Source organism: Calonectris borealis, chromosome 1 (assembly GCF_964195595.1).
Source record: "Calonectris borealis chromosome 1, bCalBor7.hap1.2, whole genome shotgun sequence".
NCBI lineage: Eukaryota > Metazoa > Chordata > Aves > Procellariiformes > Procellariidae > Calonectris > Calonectris borealis.
In genome coordinates this window covers 111632151-111651197 of record NC_134312.1, presented here as the reverse complement: position 1 = coordinate 111651197, position 19047 = coordinate 111632151, and positions in this window count along the sequence as shown.

Here is a 19047-nt window from a genome sequence, read left to right as displayed (position 1 = left end):
CTCTAGAGGAGGTTTCGGTTTAAAGTTTAAAATGTTAAGTATAGTCAAGCATATCTCTGTGCAGTTGCATGAACATGCTACAGATTTCTTGCTGCAGATAGAAAGAAAAGAACACAAAAGCAGAATGATTTCACAGTATGTTTTTGTTATTGTCCAACAACAGTAAACAACAAATTTAATCTATTATGGTAAGCTCTGAAATGTATGTGGTAAGGATCTCTTGGAGTTAGGTACAGTGATTTAGCTATTCTATTCAAATAAGACTACAAATGGGACAATCTAGAGGAAATGAAAGTAAGTCTATATAAGTTTCATAATATAGCTATTCAAACCAGCAAAGACAGTAATTCTCCATCATCAGTGGGGATAAACCTTAGTTGTCTGGTTTCATTCAGGTTAGAATGGGATCAAGAGAGATCTAAAAATTCTCCCACTTCTTTCTAGAGAAGAGGTTTGAAGAAGCAGGAAGAGCCTGCCTAGTTTGTGCTTGTACAAAACTATCAAACAGGCACATCTACACAGAGGGCGTAAGATAAAAGGGCAGCAAGGGGTTCTGCAATTTTTTCTTTGACTGATATCTTTCTTTTCTCTGTCAGATAGATGAAGCTAGCATGAAGGATTTCCAGAGGTGTAGCCAATACCCTACACCCACAATTTTCATTTTTTTAACCCATATTCCTAAATACTCTGTGCCTTTGAACATTGTATAAATGATGCTTTGTTTTGAAATGTTGTTTTACTGTCAGAAAAGAAAGGCCAATTTTCACTCTGCTACACCAGGGGAAATATAAGGTATGAGGTAACTTCCATTCAGATGGAATTACCGTGTGGAAATACCTATGGAATCATTCCAGATTAGCTAAAACTAGATTTAGTGTAATAGCAGCTGGTTTGAAGTTAATTTTCCCTGTATGTTTTCTCTAATGTAGTTGCAAAGATAGAATGGGATTTCAGTTCAGCAGAGCAATCAAAATAAACTTGTACTTGAGTTCCTTTTAAATCATTATGCTTTGCTGAATCAAGATTTTTTGCTTTGTTAGGACCAGTTACTAATCAGTCTTAAGCCCCAAGTCCTTATCACAAACTCTGGCTTCAATTTACACTTGAATTACAAAAAAAAAAAAAAAAAAAAGAGTCCCAGGACCAGTTTTATTTTGCTTCTGATCTGCAAAATGGATCATAACGACTTCCCTTTCAGGCATTTCAGTGACCCTTGGACCATTCCACACTAGGGCTGCAGTCCCTTCCCTTCCTCATCCCACTCCACCTCCTCAGAGTACCAGGACCACTCCTTACATGCCCCCTTTTTCTGCTGGCTGTATTGGACATGTTAGCTGCATCTGAGTTTCCCTCCAGTCTTCCCAAGGAAGGCAGAAGGTTCAGCCTCAGGACCCAGAGGGACACTGGAAGAGTAGGCAGAATACCAGAGAAAAGGAGTAGATGTTAGTAGGTTTAAATGCATAACGATTTTAAGGGTATTGTTAACGGGGCCTTTCTGTATTAATTTGAATTATAAATTATACAAGTTAATATTATTCTAAGTTGGCTAATAGTTTCACTATTAGGCTGTAACAACATTCATTGGACTGAAACAAACTCGTGGCTTCACATATGTAATTAGTCCTCTTTTGGCCATAACATTATTTTGAGTATTCAGAGCATAGTGTGGTCATCTGTTTTCTTATATCAATTCTTCTGACACTAGTATTACAAATTACAAATCTCACAAATTCCTTTGGGGAAAACCTCTACAATTTGATGTTTGGGTAAAAGTTAACTTTGCTTACTCTTTTGGTTTCTTTCTTTGTTATTATCAAATAATAGGTTGAAAAACTGTGAGGGGGAGAGGCCAAGGTCCAGAGCAGGGCTGGGTGTCAAAGACTTGGCAATACAGAAGAGATTATCAGGCAAGGATTTGGAGTAACTGTCAGAAACTTCAACTGCTGACTAACCAAAGTTTGGAGATGCTGCCAGTGTACCCCAATGACAATGTAACCACCCTGGAAAGGCCTGCTTACCCATCAGCTGCTAATAAAGTGGTTTTGTTGTCTTCAGGAAAATTCAGTAACTCCAACAGTGTTGATCTGTGCTGCTCTACCAAACTACTCCCATCATAATTAACCTCTAACTGGTGACAGTGTGTTGTGTTATGGTGTCCTGGTTTCGGCTGGGATAGGGCAGTGTGGTATTTGGCTGCCTGCCAGGTTAAACCACGACATATGTGTTGACCCCAGTCAACAGCTGAACACCCACACAGTTGCTCACTCACTCCCCTCTCCTGCAAGATAGGGAAAAATGGAAAGAAGACAAGGAGACTTGTGGGTCAAGATAAAGAAAGTTTAATAAGTGAAGCAAAAGCCACACGCACAAGCAAAGCAAAAAGAGGAATTCATTCACTGCTTCCTATCGGCAGGCAATGTCCAGCCACTTGCTGGAAATCATGGCCTCAGCGCGCATTACAGACAAACACCATAAACAAGAACATCCCCCCTTCCTTTTCCTTTCCCTAGCTGTGCATGATGTCAAATGGTATGAGACATCCCTTTGGTCATTTTGGGTCAGCAGTCCTGGCTGTGTCCCCTCACAATCTCTTGCCCACCCCCAGCTGACTCGCTGGGGGGGCAGAGTGAGAAAAGGAGAAAGCCTTGACGCTATGCAAGCACTGCTCAGCAATAGCCAAAATGTTAGTGAGTTAGCAAGACTGTTTTAGCCACAAATACAAAACACAGCACCATGCTGTGAAGAAAGTTAACTCCATCCCCACCAGATCCAGTACACAAATGTCAGGTTTTAAAAGAAAATGGATGGTGCATTGCTTACGTTTGCCAATGACACTCCTGAATCTCTGAAAACCTGAGAGAGTCAATGCATTTCCCGATCCAGATCACTGATTTTTCACTCCATGTAATCTCCTGGTACCATGTAAATTCATGGTAGTATCAAATGTTAACTTTAAAGTTTTTACCGCTTTTCTGTAATAAGGCAAATGTTTAAGCTACTCAGACACACTGTAAGAATTATAGCTAGGAAACCTGCTTGGAAAAGCTTGTATCCTCCTCAATTCTGTAATGAGGATACTGGCTTTATAGTGATCATGACTTCTGGTAATGCGTTTCTCCAAATGCTTGAAAATGTCTTGCAAGCTAAGCTTATTAACTTTTATATAAATTTTATTTTGATGTTTAGTTTTATTGCAACTTCACCAATGGACTGTATAGCATTTAGGTATGCTGCAGGCTGGTGTTCTGTTCTTTACAACATCTAAGAAACTGATTTTATACCCCTGAAACATTCAAATAACAGATAAGGACTTACATAATGCGCACATCAAGAAATATGGACGGATTTCAGGAATGGCCTTCAAGCAAATCCAAGTCCGTCTAAAAGTTTCATACCACAATTATATTTATTTAGCTATAAACAGACTAACAGAACTAGACGGTTTTTTTGGTGGTGTTTTGGGGTGGTTTTTTTTTTTTTTTTTTGTAGTTATGTTTTCTCACATGGACAAAAATTTTCCCTGAAGTGGAAAATACTCTTAAGCGACTTCTGAAATGGACACTATGTATGCCTTCAAGCTGTGTAAACTAGTATAATAGTAAACTTTGGAAGCAGCGTGTGTTTATCTGAAAAATTCAGTATGTCTCATTCCTAGACACTTCATCAACACTCCACCGCTCATGCCCTATAGGCAGAGGAGGATAACCACAAGCCTTTTCTACTAACTTTTTTATCCAAAGGCCATAATTTTTATTATAATACAATTTTTAAAAGCTCCTAAAACCAACATGCAATGCAGATTTCTATATATCTAATTGTTCAGACAAACTGATCATCTCAAATAAAATTGAAATAGTTTCTCCTCAGTCACCAACATCAGTTGTTTAAACACAACACCAAAATACTTTCAATTATATCATAAGCTAAATAACCATTTAAGTAGTGCCCTTGAGAATGCTTATGAGCATATGGATTTAAAAGATTTAAGAGATATATTGGGCTATGTCCACTGCAGAATGCTTTTAAATTAGAGCATAAAATCTTAAAAATAATACAGGATTTTATAGAGAACAAGGGTAAAGATTATAAAAACAGGGAAGTGGTGCTTCTGAACATTTGAGAATGTCTGTGTTGGATGCACATGTATTGTGTATAAACTATATTTTGAGGATGTTGTAATTAGAAACTCCCACAGGTAAGAAAAGAAAAAAATTAAGCCATAAACCAATAGAAAGGTATATGTGTTAACTGCAGACCATTCTGGTTATTTAATGCCATTTATTAAAAAAAAAGAAAGAAGAAGGAAAAAAAAAAAGAAGGAAACCCCTACCTTCATCAATGAAACACATAATCAGTGGACAAGAAAACTATTCAAAAAGCTGTGGGATGTTCCATGCCACAATAAAAGAAAGAGCATCCAGGCAGGGATTCTGCAGCTTAGAAGCCTCTGTGTTTTATTAGGCATTTCTATGCTGGCAATAGTTGACTGTGTAATTGAATATATACTTATAGAGAGAAACCATTTACCCTTTATGATCCATCTTCCTTGATGGATCCATCTTCCTTCTTTAAACTTCCATGAAGTTTAAAGCAAAACACATTGATCCAGTTGGTGGAAAGGCTTCCAGCACAAACTCTTGCTGTCAGATCGTGGCTGAACAAGTGGTGGTATGGCATTCATTTTCCACTGACTCCTGGAAAGCAATGCTGGAGAGCTCAAGGATGCCTATAACAAATGAACAAATCCATACAAATAGGAATTATACTCTACATATCGAATGCAAAATCAGGTTTCTCATCACCATTGCAGAATATGTAGACGGAAAGGCAAATATAGATGTTGAGTTGGATTTTGAGAAATCAGAAGCTGAGTGTCTTAAGAACTGCATTATGTGTAGTATTGTATGCAATTGGTGTATCATGGATAATGCAAAGTTTTGATATTAATGGAAAAATATTTGTATATTACAGCAAGATTTCTTGTGACTAATAATTAAAAAAAAGATACCTGACAACACAAGCCCACAGCATTTCAAAATGCACTACTTTATCAAGAGGTTAGTGGTGATAATGAGATAAGGCAGGTTCAGAAGTGTACAGTTTGATTGACTGGACTCATAACATGACAGTAATGTGAACAGGTTATTGTTGAAGATGGGATTGCTCTGAAGCAATTTTGGTAATGTACCAATAATAATGTCATAACTAAAAGATATTAGTACAAATAAATAATTTTATATATATGTCTTCTAATGGATTAATATTTTTGTTCAGTGAAATGCTCTGGGATCCTACAACACAAGTGTGGGCATTACTAGGTTGTTCTAATAAAATGTTTGTTACCAGATAACTGCAGCTTGAAGGCTGTTGAATGAGAAGAGATAATTTTAACTGGACCTCCAAAAGTGCAGGCACAAGAAGATAACTGGGGTCTTGAAGGTCTAAGTACAGAAAGATACCAATCGTCCCAAGGTCATAAACACAAATCACCAAAAGTTTATTGATCATTAAAGCTCACTACTGATCACTATGTAAACGCAGCCTTGACAACTTGGTAGAACCAATTTTAGAGTATTAATTCGACGCACATAGAATTACGTGGGATAGACAGCATGGATAGAGATGTCTCTATCTTGTGTACAAGACCACAATGAAAACAAGGAGCTGCTCAGACAACATACTTCAAATATGGGTATGCGGAACAGATGACTGTTCAGATCTGTAGATATCCTGGACTATATACATGTGCACACATATTTTATTGTCATTAAAGGGAGATATGCTTCCATTGCTTGTGTTTGACCCAGTGTTCATTGCATTTGGTCTGGCATACCACCCTTGAGGCTTGGTTATAATTTAGATTCATAACATATATATGCATATATACTTAAATCATTATAATATATATAATAATATATTATATATAATATATATAATGGTTTCACATTTATACACATATCCATGCATATATATAGCCTAGATGCCACAGGTTTCCAGACTAGGGTAGAGGGGAAAACAAGGAAGGAGAATTACAGGACAGTAATTTTTGTCATTGGTTATATCCCATTGGGCACACAAGGCTGCAGTGAAATTCTTTATTGCCTTTTTCTCCATTCTTTCTCCTTTTCCCCCAATCTGTTTTTCCCTCATTCTGGCCTGAATTTTCTCTCAGTTCTTTCCAATAGCTCTAAGAAGGATGTAGTGTCTGTTAAATCAGTGTGAACGGACGGGACAAGGTTCAGGCTTAGGCTGTAGCACGTTTTGTACTTCTTATTTTCCCCAGCTGACTCAGGAAAGTCTGGCTTTTCTTCCTTACCCCAAAAAGTCTGTTGCCACTGCACCATCCTCACAGGTGTGATTCACCACTTTTTCCCAGAAAAGTCCAGACTTGCCCCTTGGACTAGGGTGTCCATGGGGCATTCAGATAGGAAGACATGTAGCACAGCCTGTGAACACTAAGTCGGGGACTGAGATTGCAAGGAGCTGGCTCTGGTGGCCTTTGAAGCGCTGAGATGTCAGAAGGATGTTGTCTCAAGATGAAACACATCAGTGAAGCAATGAGAAGCACTCTTTCGGGGGAAAAGGATTAGATGGAACAGCAGAAAGACTGTTAATCAGAAATGTTTAGGGCAGGAAGTCTTATAGGGGACTACATGAAACATTTATTACAGTCAGGAAAGCTGATAGCTGGGCCATTCAGATACTACCAGCAGATATACTTAAGAAGACAGGGAAGGTGACTGTCTCAAAGTAGCACATGAAGGAAGGAGTGGACAAGGAATATAAAACATCTGGCATGCTAGTTTACTAAAGACATATGCTTAGTCTTTGAGTTTTGTAACTGTGGAAGTACATTATTGCAAAAGCTATATCTAAAATAAAATGTCAAGAAGGATAATGCTTGTGGAATTAAAATATCTATACCCCCGAAATACAGGACTTGGCCCTTTGTACATTAGCAAGAAATTCTGGTGAAGAAATCCACAAAGAAATCCAGATGCAACGGCCCTGTAGATCCTGTACTTAGAAAAGTATGCAAAGGAAAAAGAACAAATGTTAACAATAGGGTCTGAGTCTTGCTCAGCAAGTTCCTAGAGCCTGTTAGCAAGATTTCCATTATATTTGGATGTAGTTTAATTAAATTATGCAACAAGAACAACCAGCTGTCTCCAAAAATTAATAGATCATTTTTATTCATTCTTCTGAAGTGTATCCAGTGTTATCCTCAGATGCATATGTAGCTATTGCAATGCAGTCTGAGTTACACAGCACTGTATGAATATTACCTTTTCATGCATAGCTCATAAATCACATGAAACTACTGATAGCTCCACCTACAGTACTTAATGTTTTGCACTGGAAGTTAATTAAAGCAGTCCATTCAAAATGTTTAATTGTTTAATTATAAATTAAATTTTGTGCACTATAACCATTGTAAGTCTTTTACTCCATCTGTTCTTTCCTCTTAGTTTTTACATAATATGAGAAATATGCTGACACACTGCTTTTCACATAGCATCTGCCTTAACCACACTAGTGAAATGGTCCTCAAATATTTGCTGAGCTAACTGTAGCTTGACAAAAGCACAGATACATCAGAATTGAAAGCTTTTACTGTATTTTACGCACTAGACAGGGACACAGAATATAATTTGTTGGTTTGACAAAGACCTTTTTTTTTCCTAACTTTGGTAAATCACAATTTCCCAGAGCATCGATTCTTCCCTTACAGAATGAAAATAATATATTCCTTTCTCTTCCCTGTTTGCTTTAATAAAAGCATTAGTAGAAACAATATCTTACTGTTCTCATACAACCGCAGTACATACTGGCCTTTCTCAGACCTCTTAATGCTATTGTATTCAGAAAACAGCGTGACCTACTATTTGAATATCAAAGTTAATTTAGTTCAATATTTCTTTTTATGTAGCAAAGTAGTGAATAAAATGTTTTGCAATCAAGTTAGATTAAACAATTCAATACAAGAAGAGACAAAATTAGAGATTATTTTAAAAATTCTTAGTCATATTTTGGCATTCACAACTAAAGCTGTAGTGTGGAGAAGTCTAATTTAATTGGCATGTTTTATCATGTTTGAGTCTGGAGGGGAAAACAAATGAGGGAAGGTATCTTCAAGTGAGGATGGGCGAGTTCATTGTACGTTTTAAAGAAAATGCACCATTTGGAAAACATAAACCAAAACCCATGGTATTTATTTTCTGGGGATTTTTTTTTTTATATATAACTAAGGATTTTAACCTTTCGTTTTGAAATGACAGCTTTGTGTCAAAAATTAGTTCCAAAACTTCTCTAATGAATGATACCAGAAATGAATTAAAAAAATAACTATTTACAGAGATCCATCACTCACAAGTTAAAAAAAACACATTCTAAAAATATTTTTTCAAAAGTACTGGAATCCAGGACTTTAATGATAGCTCTCAGTTGTTGATAATTATGTGTATTAATTGTGATCTCTAGGATTGTAGAATGGCCACATGTTCATTCAAAATTGAGGGGGAAATAAAGAATATTTAAAAAAAATTTCCTTCTTCTGGGATTTGTACAGCAAATTAACCTTTGAGTGGTCTCTGCTTCAGGATGCCAGGCAAGATAAAAGATTCAGTTTGAGGATCATATATTTCACACTACACTAACATTTATGTTTTGAGTCTTTTTGTTATACATTTATCTATTGGTACACAAAATGTGTTCTGTTCAGTTGGAATTTTCAAAAGTACTCAGCACTGACTTTTATCACTTCTAAAAGGTCACTGCCGTAAGTACACACAGTCTAATTTCAATGTAACTCATGGCTTTTTGCCATTCCCTGTTCACAACAGTGCCAATGCCAAGTTACACCTGCTATAGGTAATTAGTTATATTAAAGCAAACAAACTATGTTGAAAAGGTTAAAATATTTAAGGTTTTTTTTCTTTTTTGTTTCAATGCATGTTTTATTATGCCAGTAAAGTTTCTAGTAAAATACCAGATTAATCAACATGAACCATTCACCATATACAGATGTTTAGTTCCAGCTGGGCACCTTTTCATTATTCTGATTTAATAAATTTCCAAACTACATGACAGAGAATACCTTGTCAAAGAATATCTATCAAAGTCCCACAGACAGAGCAATGCTAGACTTCACTACAGTCAGTTTCAAATTTTTAAGTCTTTATCTAATTCCTCTGTATGCTGTCTGTAAATACTTTAAAGAACCTACTGGCATGAGCTGCTTTAAAGAGCTGCTTTACTTTATTAGTCTTATTTGAAATATTCACCATTAGCTTAATTGAAATATATATGCATGTATAAATCGAGAATATTAGTTTCAGATTTTTTTTTTACAGAAAGATCATTCATATTAATAATAATAGAATGTAGAAGCCCAGCCTATCTACCTCTCACTCAGTTCTTGTTGAAGAGAGTAATTTACATGACAGTAACTCAGCTGTCTAACACTAAATTAAGGGAGTAAAGGAAGATGTATCTGAAGATGTACGTAAAAACTATGTATACGTACATAAGGCAGAGAAATTTAGAGTCAGAGAGAGGTGGGGGCAACTGATGTCATCCTACTTCCTAACCATATCAAAACATTTTAATGAATTTTTATTGGAATTTCACAGCATATCTTTAAAGGAAAAAAGGTAAAAACGAAGTTTCATTTTCCAAAAATGCAACTCCACGTCAGCACTGCTGGTCAGGTTGACCCACAGCAGCAGAGAGCTGCTCTGATTTCAGTGACCTCTCTTAGTTCTGGCAAGAAGGTGACTATTTTGTAGTCCAGCTGCAAAGTGCACTAATGAAGCAAGAGGTAAGGACAGTTGAGCCTTAAGCTCAGAATCACTGGTAGAAACTTTGTGCCAGTCTGCAGGGGTTATAAAGTGGATTTTTAGACACAGACAGTGCTTTATTATAGTGCTAACATTACAAGACAGAGTTATCTTGTTGCTCTTTCCAAACTGACCTTCCAGACATACGGAATGTGATTTTCATCAATCTTTCTGGGCTCACCTTAACCTTTCTAACAAGCACTTTTTCTGCTGTCTGATAATATGAATTAGCAACATATCCACCTGCACAAAGCTGGAGCACGGCCTGAAGACATTATAAATTTAATAATCAGCTTCTTTCAAATCACCCCATCACCTCTACTTGACGTGATCCCAAAAGTCATTTTTCTTTCCATTCCCCCATCTCCCTCCATGGGCACACTCGTTCATGTTAATGTACAGAAAAAAGCAGTAAGCAGAAGCTTATTCTAAATGTAGACTTAGAGGTTCACGCTGGCAGAGATGGATTATTAAAGTTGCCACCTGATATGCACAAAACCCAGGGTTTTTTTTGGCTGGCATCAGCCTGAATAATCTGATTAAATGACTGCCAGGGAGTAGCAATGGTTTCTGAGTTTTGATTAGACTTTGGGCTAGGGTTAGGGTTGGGTTTTTTTTTAATCAGGAGCTAAAGTGCTAGTTTTAAATCTGATGCTTAGGAGTTCACAGGTTTTAATGGGTTAGCATTTGAGCCTGACCAGACTGCTGAGTAATTGCTATTGTGTGATCAAGTCCAGCAGTAGAAGTTAGAATTCATAACACTTCCAAGGTGAGAGCTAATTGCAAACGCTCACACAGCTTCTCAGGCTGTCTGTACAGGTTGGTGCTTGGAAAGTACAACCACTATTAGTATATTGTATATGTCAACAGAGGCTAAGGAGATAGGCATCATAAAGTAGTTTTAAAAGATGCAAGAAAAAGTTTATTTAGATTCTTTGGATGGACAGATTTAACTACAGCTAATATTTTCAAGGGGACATAACTTTGAAAGCATTCTGAAGCACTTTGGTTAAAAGCTCCACTTTGAAAACATTCTGGTGTAAATTAGATTAAAGATCAGACTGCCAGCCTTGTCCTTGTTATAAGTATCAGAATTATACCACAGTTCATTATTTTAATGAGACCATCTACAATTTCTGCTTGAAACCCTTTTGCACAATTCAGAAAAAAAAAAAACCAAAAATACACAAAAAATTCTCTGTGGCTATATACATACTTACCCCTGCGCAGTAAGGCAGGCTTAGGCACATTTTTTCGTATAAATAAAAATCCACAGAAAGCCTGAAAACCTGCAGTCTTTTGAAGCGTTTGAGATACCATTCCGGTCTGGGTAACTGATCGACAATGAAGATGCACAAAAATAAGTCACAAGATGACAGGAAAGCATACCAGTAGAAAAAAGAAAAGTGCTGGTTTGGAACCTGATTAACGGGAATCTTCCCAGTATCTCCCTCTGTAATTCAGAGAGCAATGTTGCATTACACCCTGAGTGCCCCTTTAGCTGCTCAGCATGACAGTCTAATAGCAAAACATGAGTCAGTTCACAAAGGAGAAACTGGAGTACCAATCAGGCTTGGCACAATTCCTCCTGTACTTATTCCAAAACACAAAAAGGTTCTAGAGATCAAGCAATCTGTTCTCAACAATCTGATGTTATGGAGACAAAGATGCCATATTCACCACAGTAATTCCCAAAGTGAAATTTCTTAGTACCTCATATCTTTAACGAATTGAAGGGTAATCTGTACTTTCTGAATTAAGATATCACTGAGTTTTTAACAAGCAAAACATGACTTATGAAACAGCAATAATCTAAATGACTGCTGCATATTTGTTACAGCAGAGAACAAGGATCATTGGGACGTACAGCTGATGATAAAAAAAAACTTGTTGTCTGTGTTAGAGAGGGAGATTTTTAAGAGACTTATTTTTTAAATCAGTAACTTCCACAATGAAGCACTGGAAGAAGTTGGGTCAATTTATGAGGAGTTAAATGTGAAACTAAGTGAATTTCCGTACTGTTTTGAAGTTGCAGTGAGCTTCTCCAGTTCTTGCCCCTAATTTGACTAAACGGTTATCAACTGATTTTTGAAAAAAATAGCTTTGGTTTAAAAGTATATTTGCTGTAGTAAGGTCATAAACATTTTCACCATTTTAAATACTTTTATCCAGATAGTTCTAAGGAACTTTCTTTATTGTCTGTTATAATAAGGGAACATTTTTCTTCTTTCCTTATTTTCAGTAGCTGGAAATATTGCACTATAGTTTTAGCTCTATCATTTTAATGGGCTGTGCTAGCTAATACTCTGTATACTACAAGGACTCATTCTATCACAATATTTTTGGGACAAAACTAGTGAAAACAAATGAAATCTAATGAAAAGAAAACAGAGTGTCCAGTTTTCACTTTGAAAATGTTACTATTCCTAAGCAATATTCTGGACTTGCAAAAATTACTGTGACAGAATAAAAAAGCTTGAGAGATTCCTTCAGAAATGTCCACCTTCAAGTCTAATATTCCAGATGCTAAAGCACCGGTTTATGTCAGGGAAAGAGATTTTCTTCAGGTGGGTAAAGATTTCATTATAGTTTTTAGCAAGATAAATAAGAATTTCTTGATCAAAAATCATTCAAGAATTGGTATTTTCTCAGCTCATTGTTGCTATTATAAATGAAAACAAATTAGTTTTTTTAATGATATTTAGTAATATAATCTAAGAAGTGTAATGATATAGATATGACATTTCACCTCTACAATCAATCTATATCTGTCTGTTACACAAACTTACCCTGACAGAAAATGTACAATTTCAAAAAGAGAGATATCTTGCACAATATTTCTTGTGGTATGGAAATGCCAGCCCACTGAACTCTGTGACAATAGAAGGGTCAGGTAAATTCTCCATACAGCAGCTTAAATTATGCAACAAAAATTCAGCACCTTAAACAAAAAGCTGTATTTTACATAAGATGGAATAGAACTGTAATGCATAGATGTCAGAAAACTAACAAGCCAGAGTATTAAGACATTAGGTTGCTTAATAAGAGTTATCTTTCTGAATTCTCCTTCTGCTATTAGAAACAGCCACTGCCAAAATGGGATTCACTTTCAGATGTTTCTGGTTATGTTCAGCATTATGTTCCCTGTTAACTCACACTGCTCTGATGTGAAATTATGTTCTCTGCAGGAGTTCTCAGTTTTTCCAAACCACAGCTCTGTGGTATTTTTCTGCCTTTTTAATGCTGCAATTTTGCTTTATTTTAAAATGAATGTTATATGTACTGATCTTGGATGGGGAGTCAAGGACTGCTTTATTCAAAAAGCATTCTGCCTACATCAAGGCCCATAGAAATGATTTCTTTTGCAATTTATGATTTGGCTGTGTGCTCAGAATGTTTTGCTAAGTAGATACGGAATAAAATAGACAATAATAAAGTTTGATTTGCACTGGAAACAGTGCAATACATTCTACTTTAAAGAGCTCCCTTCCACTACACAAAGGTGGGTGCTTTGTCGAAGATATGCAATATACTGCATGTAAAGAAGGTGGCCTGAGGTGCCTCCTTTTCACTCCTTTACCCATGAGGGGTCGAAAGGGTGAAATAACATGTACTTTTCACAGTTTTAAAAGTGATGAAGTTCCATCTCTTCTATATCTTCCTCTTGACTGAGAAATGAAGCATTATCAGGCTCTGGCAGTAACATCAGGACTTGTGGCTTGAACGAAATGTCTTGTTTGCGGCTGAAGAGGCTCTGGGATGAAGTGGAGTGCTCTAGTGTATGAGCAACCATGGGACGGTGCCAACTTACATGGAAAAATAAACTAGGATCTGCATTCTTTATTTGGACACAGCCTGCCTAAAAGCCCTAATATCATGGAAATACAATTTTTTTTTTTTTAATTTTGAGCACCTCTTAATGTGGGTTGTGTCACTGGAAGTTTTTATAATGAAGGATAAAGGGATACTTCTCAGATTCTTTGTCCTGGAGCCTGCACTAACCATTGCCCATCCCACCTTCACACAGGATTTAAAGCCAGCTGACTAGACAGGAAAGAGCTACTGTGTTTCCAAGAGGTTACCTGGACTGAAAAATCTAGGACTGTGGGGTAAGAGTAGAAATTGCCTTCTCCGTAGTAAAGACATGAGTATCTATGGATAGAAATCAAAGATAGTAGGATGAAGTTCCTGATAGTCCAGACACGCAGAGTGCATTGATTTTATTGGGAGCTTTGCACATGAAAGATCTGATTCCAGGAAATAACAAGCACTTACAACTCAATGTGAAGCCAATAAGGATTGTGAATGCTCAGTTGGCATTTCAGGCTATTCATTTCAGCTGCTCAGCAGTGTAAGGTGAATACGTGATCCTGAAAGTCTGTACACTAATGTGACTTCATTGATTTAAAAACAACTGCTCTGAGAGAGATGAATAGGATTTGTCTCTTAGTTCTTAATTTCACACTGTAGACAGCACAATATTCTGTAAAACTAATCTTTGTAACACGTCTGTCTTTTTGATTCTCTTATCCTGCCATTTCTGGTTTTCAGTCAACAGAGGAAACATCACAACTACTCTTTTCTATGTCTTTTTGATACTTAGATTGTACTTCATTTCCATCCAAGTACCGGTAAAGACAGAATGTACATTATGCTTTTTCCTTCAACCGGTGTTTGACCATTACAGTTTTACCTAAACTAACTGTTAAAAATGGTCTCCTCTTCTAAAATGGAGAAATGCTGAGTCTGTAGAGGGAAACCCTAAGAAATGTTATATTTTCCTATGGTAAAATGCCATTCAAGAGTCTCTTTAGTGACATAAAACTCTTTGTCTGTCAAATGCAGCACCAGTGAAGCAATCTAGAACCTAAATGTTTTGCAATATTGGAACTTTATTATCTTTGAGTATGTCTAGGAAGATTTTTTTTAAATGGTACTTTTTGCCTAAAAGTAATCTTAAAAAAAAAAAAAATCTGCTGAAGAGTTAAATACATTTTATCAATTTTAAGTACAGATCTTATAGATTATATTTTTCCTATTCACCAGTGCAATTCAGTTGACAGTAAATGTTTCCAAGAGCTATAATATAAAATGGCAGTTTCTCATATATACCGAGTGAATTTAATTGACATATATTTCACTGAAATGGCTGACAATATCAATTGCTATGCCTTATACATATGCCACAGTGATTAGAAAATTAACATCATTATGTTATTTCTAGAGACACTCAGACTACCTCAAAAAGGATATATATGGAGCTCTCTTGCTTTCCATGGGAGTGTTCTGAAGTTATACAAATTAATGGAAATAATATGCATATTTGTCACATGTTCTAGCCTTTATGTTGTCCTTACATATGTCCAAGATAGACTGCAATTTAAAAGTAGATTTAAAAAGTATTCACCTCCAAAGGGTAATGTAATGAAAAAACAACTAATATTATATCCAGTTAGTGCAACCTCACAACACCAAGATCCCTCACTGGTTGGAAATTGCCTGTTCTAAAAAAAAACCCCAACAAACCAATGAGCTAAAATACATAATGATAATTTGGAAAGCTGTCTAAGGGCCCAGTCCAGCTTCCACTGTCTTTAACGAGTTTTGAAATAAAATCATGTGATGAAGAGTTTTTAGCATTAAGGATTTGGAGAAATAGATCTTGAATAAATGATGTATACTCTGTGAATTAAGAGTGCACCCATACAATCAAAATTTTGTGTGTACATTTTTAAGATTTAATAGATATTGTATTATGTGATTTGAGTTTCCATTTACTTACAGTAACAGTAAGGAAAGAGTGCCAAAGGGTGGTAGTTTAGGCACCTTAAAGGTCTGTTGGATTAGATATGTAAATGTACGGAAGTGAAACACATCTCTTTGACCTGGGGGCTTGTGGGTAGAACTTTTCAAAAATCCTCCCCTAAAACTTACAAATGCCTCATGTCACTGGGAATAAACTGTAAAGCAGATTAACCAACTAACAGGTACAAATCCTGCTCTGTTATGCCACTGTGACATGGGCTTTCAGACTCTCGGGGTACAGGTTACTTCTCTACTGCTTTGCCATATGTCACAGAGCTTTCCATGCTTATGCTCACTTTACCCTTACAGAGACTTATGTTAACAGGTATCAAAATGGCTCACGAAGATAGATGGAAAAACATCTTGTCTTTAAATATCCAGGCAAATACATCTCTATGGCAACATTTTTACTAATAAATTAAACTTTTATTCTTTGAAGCACTGAGTCAGACAAAACACAGAGTCCTGTCTCTGTACAATTAAACTCTCTTAACTTTCTGGAATAGGATGTTCATGTCAAAATGTCTACTGACAAAACATCCTTTTCTGATGCATTGACTCCTGGAAAGTACCTACAACTTGTTTCAAAGGCTTCTAGATGACATGGGCTAAAACCACACTGGGACACTTTTAACTTGTTAACAGCAGAAGGAATCAAACTCCAGCCCTGGGAATTTTCCCTGGCATTTTTCAATTTACAAGTATCAGCACTATTTATAAGAACATGCACTATCCTATTTTTCAAGGTTTTAGCAAGGCTAAAATAAAATAATTGAAAACAGAGACCATACTTGCAGCACAACAGATAAATAAATAGTCTATGTGCAAGATCAGCTCTGATTTTTTTTATCTGTCCAATTCAGCTGACAGACCAGGCCTCTGTTCAGAGCACTCCTAGCTGAAGACTCTGCTGTAGTTTTGAAATAGACTATTAACCCAGGGAAACCTTAGTCCCATTATGGTCAAAATCCATCCATGTGATCAATCAAATTCAATAACCTCTTCACCACATTAATTATTATTTATTTATACAAATAACTGGGTTAGCCCTTCATTAGGGCCTTTGTTTGCCCTATTCTGGTTTGGAGATACTGATGTCTCTTTGAAATAACTCAAACAGTTCAGACAATAATTATCTTCCTGCTTGGCAAAACCATATCAGGTTATTTATTATGAAGCAAAACATCCCTTCCCACTGGAATAGAAAATGCCCAAGTCTCACAGCAAATATTTTTCACATTTGAAAAGAATCACATTTTCACTAACATGCAAAAAGCTGTAAAAAAATGTAGCTGGAATTACAGCATGTGGTTTATTGCTGACTCATTTGAAATCCAGCATAACCAATCATTCTGAAGTAGTAAGTAGCTAAAGAGCTGCCATACAAGAAGTTTCTGATAACTTTAGAGATATACCATGACATCAACCCATGTGAAGTTGGCACAGAATGACTTTCCCCAGTACAAAAGAAGAAAGAAGACATTTCTGCAAAGCCATTCTAGTAACTCATCAGTAAGAAAAAGTTATAAGTGATCTCAATATTGTGGTCTACGTCAGGGATTAAATGTCACGTACTAAGATTTTATTGACTCGTTTTCTGCCAACTCTGCTTAAAGGGATGACTTTCGAGGCAAGATTGAATAGAGGGTTACGTGCAGGTTTCTCAGTTTCTTAGGATCCTAACCATGGCATTTATCTTTCATAAAGAGTACTTACATAAAGTAATAGCCACAAGCAAGTTGTCTTTGTGTGCAAAATCTGATTTTTATTGTTACATTCTTGCTGAAAATGACCTTATTCTTGGAAAGAATTATCAAATCTAGAGGTATGTTTTCTTTGCTTTACACTACTATTCAATTTTTTTCCTATACAGCTGTTTATCCTTGTGCCGTTAAAGAAGGGTTACTGTTCAAGATTTACTTTTCTCTTACTAATGGCAGCCCCAACATTAAAATGTTTCTAGTAGATTTGAACTCCTTTCAATTATTATACTGTATAAATGTGTCTGAAGCTGTCTAACCTTCAGTCTTCTGGTTACATGTTACCTGCTGAGCATCTGAGGTCTCTGACTTCTGAGATGTATTTATGGATCAACAGGCACTCAGCCCCTGACCTTGAAAGTATTGAGAGGTGAAATTCCACTGAGAAAGTTAAATGTTGAAGCACTTTTAAGAATAAGGACATAAGTACTAAGGATGGTCTCAGAAAAATCTCACTTATAGATTACTGAACGTGTATATACTTATTGTGAATTTTCTCACGTATACAGTAAGCAGGCTTTGAATGCTCTTTTGAGAAGACTGGCACAGTGTAGGGATAACCATTGTCTTTCGCTGACTGATTAGTATAAAATAGGCTGTCTTCGACATAGATAAGAAACACTTTCATAGTCTGTGGACAAAGGTTAGCTTTTCTAAGAGGTAAGGCAAGGTACATAAACCAAGACTCTGGTTGAAAATCTCCTTAGAGGACATCCTCTCTATAAGCTATGGATTGAATCTAGGCAGAATGTCCTATTCATATTATGAATAGTTCCCTAAATCATTGTAATGCTTTTGCATTTTTTATGGTAATATTCAATTACTGAATATCTTGATGAATTTCACAAAGGAAAAAGTATTTATAGGGATAGATTACTTTCATGCTGAATAAAATACTACACCTAACAATATGTTTGTAGCTTCATTTTGTCACACAAGTTATCTTATAACTATCAGTCAAGTGTTAAGATCAGAACCATAAAAACAGGAATTCATGATATTGTCATTGCTTAACATTGGAAGAGGTAGTCTTGCTACTGATGTACACAGAGCAGCAGATCTGTGAACATAAAAATAATTTTGATACCATATTTAACTATGTCTTAATTATGTCTTAATTCCACTATAGTACATAATTTTCTACCCACAAAATACCACTCTTCCTTTGAATGTGGTATAAAGTCCAGTTCTAAAGATCTCAAGGGGGATTACTAGCTTGGACTAGCACCTCACTAGTTATGTTTACAAGGCTTCAGTTTGTCTCAGAGACAGAGCAGACTTGCATTTCTTTAATGTGTAGATGGAGCATATTAGGTTCTCCTTTGCAAAACTCTGTCTAGACAGAACCATAGATGACCACTGATTTCATGACACCTGTGAATTTTAAGGGCAACATTTGCAATTATGTGGTAAAGATAAATACTGAGGAACCCAGGTTTTGTAAGTTGATCTTCTTGTGCTCAGAACTTACTAAAGTAGCAGTCTAATTTTAGCCAAACTGAAAGCATTTGACAATCCTCATTTGATAAAGCCTAGAAGTAATTGGTAGATGAAGGAATTAATTTCAGCTCACAACCACTTATGTAATTTTGTGAGCCCATGCTGTTTTACTGTCATCAGTTCTAGCTCAGCAGGAGAAAGGC